The following is a 5690-nucleotide window of genomic DNA, read 5'->3' on the forward strand; positions in this document are numbered from 1 at the left end:
GCAGTAGACTTCTCGAATTTTAAAAGGGTAGTAAACGAAGTTCAAATGATATGAAACTTTGTACGAATATTTACCACACTCCTATCTATACCCCAGAAATTTCTCATAATATAATAGAAACGGGAATGCATCGAAATAAGGGCGTCAACTTACCCTTGTCCAAGTGAGCACTAATGGAAGTTGTTCGCCGGGGTTTTTTTTTCTGGTCGTCGTTCCGCGATGGGGTTTAGCCGCGAAGGTCTACGACTTAGTTTTCCTCGTGCGAGATAGATCAGGCTACACAACGGTGGTTTCTCGATCCTTTTTCGTCGTAAGGATAGTGAGAAACGAAGGCCGTAAGTTGGCCGGTGGCTAAGTCGGGAATTCGACGTTGGCCTCCGAAGGATATTGTGGCCTTTGGTCGGGAAAATATAGAGAAGGTTTCGGCCTTTCGATTGTTGGGTTTGGTAGCCTAAAGATGGAGGAACGAGTACACGTTCTCGGTTCAGAGCCTAGTGGCCGGTCGACGAAGAAATGGCCCGGCGAAGGGAGCTCACTTGAGCTCTTGCAAGTAAAAAAAAAACAAATCTCAAACTCTCTCTTGCTCGCTGCACTTCTTCCTTCTGCAGAACTCTCCTCAATTTATAGAGGAGTTTCTGCAGACAACAGAATCAAAATGGTGGAAATTTTGGTACCTGGAGTTGCAACTTTTGAAGATTTGATCGTTGAAATTTACATCCTTTGACAATTGTGATCTTACCGTGAAATTTCTTTCTCGGCGTGCTGAAGCTTTTGAAAATTGTGGATATTGGCGTGATTTTCTTCTCCTACAGGAGACTTTGGGGTGTGATGGAGTTCAGATATACTACAGGAAGAAATCTGCAATCTTTACAATCTCCTTCTGCAGTAATGGTGTATTGGAGGGGAAGATGAATAGTATAGGGAATAGTGTAGGGAATAGTGTAGGAAATAGTGTAGGAATTGATGTGTTGGATGAAAAATCGAGACATACGTGTAGTGCCGTGATCTAGTTTCTCCTAGTTCCTGTAATAATTCTCCAATTCTCGTTTAATAAATACTCGTCGTATTTATATAAATTAAATCCTCAATCTTGAGATTTAATACGTGAAAGTCGGAATTAATTCGCGACTTAATACCTTAACTCATATAATGCGAAATAATAAAATTATTATGCATATGATCTCAAGTTATAATTTTAGCAATTTGATTTAAATAACACGATTTATAAAATCGGTTATAAATCTAAATTTTCTAATAATATTGATTAAATCAATAAACTGGTAAAACAAAGTCTCAAACGTATAGTTAAACCAATAAATTTAATTATTGGTTTCATTCATGACTGAATATTAAATCGCAGCTCTGTATCTCTTATACAGACTTTTGCTGAAATAATATTATCTGAACAAAATAATCACCATAAATAATTAAAAGAATTTTATAACTAATGCACATATTTAATCTAATATGTATTTAAAAGAGCGGGGCATCACATGGGCTCAATGAAGCAATAATAAAAGTTGGAGGGTGCAATTGCAATAAAATCAATATGTTCAGGGAATCAAAAAATGAATTTTCGAAAAAAATGTAAAAGAGATCCTCACCCGGCTTACATGTTAGTTGCATAATATAATATTTTCCCTTGATAATTAGATAAATTATTAATTTTTACAAGTTGAAATAAAAATATAAACATTGAGCGCTTTTTTTCAGGATCATATTTATTAGTGGCCCATGTAAAATAGTGCAAATCCCAGATAAATTTAAGGCACATCATGCGCAGAGTACAACTACCCTAACAAAATTGTACTAGTAAACTTTTCTTTCTTTCTTTTCTTTTTTTATTAGTGCCGTAGTCAACTATTCAATTTATTGTCAAATAGCAATTTAATATGGGGTTATTATCGAACCTACCTTATAATTTGATCATAAAATATATCAATTTTCAATTTAATACTAATTATAACATGATCTTATAATCTGATCAAAAAATACACCAAATTTCAATTTAATAATATATCAATTATACCATAACCTTATTTAGATTATTATTCATCACATGTATTAATATTTATTGTAATTTCATATTAAAGTATTATATATAAAATATTGTTAATTGATTGATTTATTTTTATAAAAATTAAGTTAGATAATTAATTATTTTATATTAATTGTTTTATAATACACACACACACATATACAGGGACGGATGTATTAAGGGGATGCACTGGGCTGGAGCCCAGTGCAACCCAAAAATTTTATCCTATATATATTACATATATTTAACTTAATATCTACATAGTTCAATTTTAGCCAAGTCCAACTTTCAGAAAAAATAAAATAAAAAATCTTTCAACATAAAAATAAAAATTAATTTATTCTTGTAGAAGATAGATTATTTTTTTAAAAAAAATATATAGATGAAGTTTTTTATATTCTTTCAATTATAATTGTACAATTTGCAGGGGTGACTTTAGTATATATTATTGATTCAATAGAAAGAGAATAATTATTTATTATAGTTGGTGATCGAATTTCAATCATAAGTCCATTAAAATTCTACTTACACATAAAAATAAATTGTATAGACTGCCCGAAAAATTTGGCTCGGGGGCTACCGCCCCCGAACCTCCATTCAATACCTTCGAGTTCAGCCCCCCTATCTACAAATCTTAGATCCGCCCCTGCACACACACACACACACACACACACACACATATATATATATATAGAGAAAGGTTCAACAGAGAAGCTAACTTTTATAGAGAAGAGAGAAGTGATCTAAACCGTTCATTAATCTCAATCACATGGCCATGCCTTTTCCATATTTAATTACCATTTTAATTTCGAAAAGGCTATAGTAGTCATTATCAATATTCTAGTAACCGAAAATATCATTTTCGAAGATGAAAGATTTGGTATATCCCATATTTCCTGTTTCATATTTTTATCCTATACGTAATTATAGCATATATTTTTACTCGCTTAGTTTATCATTTTTCTTTTCATTTTAGTTGTTTGCATTTAAGTGGAGGTCTTTTATTTTTTGTTTTCGACTACATCAACAAGATTTTAATGAACAAATGATTCAGTTTTTTTTTTTTTGTCCATTTCTATTTTGATAATTATGTCCCTTACGTGCATTATTTTACAATTTGTTTTTATATTATAAATGTTGCTGAATTCATGTTCAGGTTCAATCTAAATATAATCAACAAATTTTACATGTTATTCAGTTATATGTTTGAAGCTGTTTAGTATTATTTCAGTAGGTTAGTGTGCTTATTCATAAATTTGAATATTTTATTTAGATGTTCGTAATTTTTTTAAGCTTGTTCGAAACGATTTAAGTTAAATATTTTATGTCAGCAAAATAAATTCAAATATTTTATTTAGATGTTCGTAATTTTTTTATATTTGTTCGAAACATTTTATATTAAATATTATTTGAATTCCAAGTCATATATCAATAATATTTCCAAAAATATAATACGTAACGAATAAACACAATTTTTCAATGAACGAACATCATTTTTAAATGAACATAACACAATTTTTACTCACAAAGTATGAATGATAAAAATGTTACACTGAATAAAGTATATTATTCATGAATATATTATGTAATGAAGAATCATAATTTGTAAATGAACAAAACATAATTTCTAAATGAACAGAGTACACTTTCTAAATGAACAGAACATATTTCATTGAACAAAACACAATTTTTAAATGAACATATTCCTTTCAATGAACAAAATACAATTTTTAATGAACAAGATATCATTTTTCAATGAATAGAAATCCAAATGAAAATATTTGTATCATCCAAAAGTCCAGCAGATCCGAGCAGGCTCGCGTTCTTCACTACTGCTATGACAGTGTTCGACGTTGTGTGCGTGTTGTGGCTTTTCATATCCCTCGGAGACTTCGTTTCATTGAATTCCTCTGTCATATCACCTCGAGAGGCTTCCTGCCCTAAATGAACATAACACAATATATAAACGAATAGAACACAATTTTTAAATGAACAGATATATTCAGATTTACTAAACGCATGAATATCCTAAAAAATCCAAATTGATCATTAAATTTGATGATAAGAAAATAACAGTGCAGATTAGGGCCAAAAACTAGACAATGGAGCTGGAACAAATTTATAAAATAAAATAGAAAAATAGAAAGATAAGGTGTGTTTCTTCCTCCTACTCTCACAATAATTCCCCATTCTCGAATTTCATGGCGGATCGCGAATTATGCATTTTGTCGATTGACCCTGCAAAAGACTAGATTTTGCGTTCTAAATTTATTCAACAAATCAGAGTCGATTTCGCCGCCAAACCCTCAAACCCCGATCGATGAAGGTCACCTCCTCCAAGTTTGCACAATCCTCTAAATGAACAAGATATAATTTTTAATGAACATAATACAATTTCTAAATGAACAGAAAGGACATCTAATTATTCATTGAAGAGGATTCTCCTAATTTTCCCAAATTCCAGATCTTTAATTTTAGGAAACATACACATCTAATACAATTCCAGATTTTATTCATAGACCCATCAAAAACTTCAGCTGTCAAACATGGATGAGCACAACATCTAAAGGAAACAGATAGCACATCACGGGCAAGCCAATTACTTTACTTCTCGCAATAATTTTTATTCTACATATTTACAAGATGAAGAATTTAATGATTTCAAAAACCCAACATCTAAAATCCAACCAAAACAAATTTCGAACATGATTACAAAAACCCAACTAAAAATTTCGATCTTGTTTTGGAAAACCCAACAAAATTAATCGATTCAAAGCCCATAAAATTCAAAAATAAATTCGAATAGAAAAACCAGAATAGAAATCGCATTACCTGTTTGATTTCAGCCCAAATCTCGTCTTCAACGTCGAGATTTGCAGAGAAAGAGGCTAGTGATTTTGCAGAGAAGGTGAGAGACGACTTCGAGGTTGAGAGAGAGAGAGATGAACGTGAGGAGGGATTTTAGGACTTGCAGTTTTTAACCCAAAATGTAGTCACCGTTATGCCCTTTTCTTAATAATGTTATCATTTTGTTCAATTTAATTTGTAATTAAAATTGGGATACAGATTTAATTATAACCGCTAGATGTAGTGGTTTTGATGGCTTAGATCTCTTCTTTATTCTCTATACATAGGTGATTCTTTGTTGAACTCAACCCTATATATATACATTTTCAACACACAAATGCATATATATAAATTTGATTTGAATATTCTATTAATATATACATATATAATAAGTATTTATCTATTTAAATTATGAAATTATAAAATATTAGAACCAATAAATAATTTAGGTACATATATAATAGGAACTATGTTATTATCAATATAGTCAATCAGTATTTCTTTATTACACCACTCATAAAAATTGATTTTTTTTTTCTGTCACAACACATTCACATAATATTTATTAAAATTTGTGCTAAACAAACTAAACGTACTCTTTTAGAAGAGAGAGAGAGTATTATTTGCTCAAAGTCAACACCGAGCTAGCTGTGAGGGGTTTCAATTGATGAACAAGTTCTTTGTTTTAAATTGGATTATTATCCTCAACCCCTCATCATCATCTTACAACAAATCAAGCCCATGAAAAATAATTCAGCTACTGCTAATGTAATATGAATTTAGAGTTAATTTGTTTCCTTAATAT

At 30.6% G+C, this 5690-nt stretch overlaps 1 long non-coding RNA gene across 2 annotated transcripts; it reads right to left on the reverse strand.

Annotated features, from left to right (window-relative positions):
• Nucleotides 1-3684: 3684 nt before the first annotated feature.
• LOC131010144 (uncharacterized) lies at nt 3685-5035 on the reverse strand. Of its 2 annotated transcripts, XR_009096484.1 has the most exons (3): nt 4871-5035; nt 4210-4392; nt 3685-3978 (listed from the first exon to the last, which is right to left on the reverse strand). It is a non-coding gene; the product is annotated as an uncharacterized LOC131010144 (long non-coding RNA). The 2 variants fall into 2 exon arrangements; XR_009096483.1 differs by lacking the exon at nt 4210-4392.
• Nucleotides 5036-5690: the final 655 nt, after the last annotated feature.

Source organism: Salvia miltiorrhiza, chromosome 2 (genome assembly GCF_028751815.1).
Source record: "Salvia miltiorrhiza cultivar Shanhuang (shh) chromosome 2, IMPLAD_Smil_shh, whole genome shotgun sequence".
In the NCBI taxonomy this organism is placed as follows: Eukaryota; Viridiplantae; Streptophyta; class Magnoliopsida; order Lamiales; family Lamiaceae; genus Salvia; species Salvia miltiorrhiza.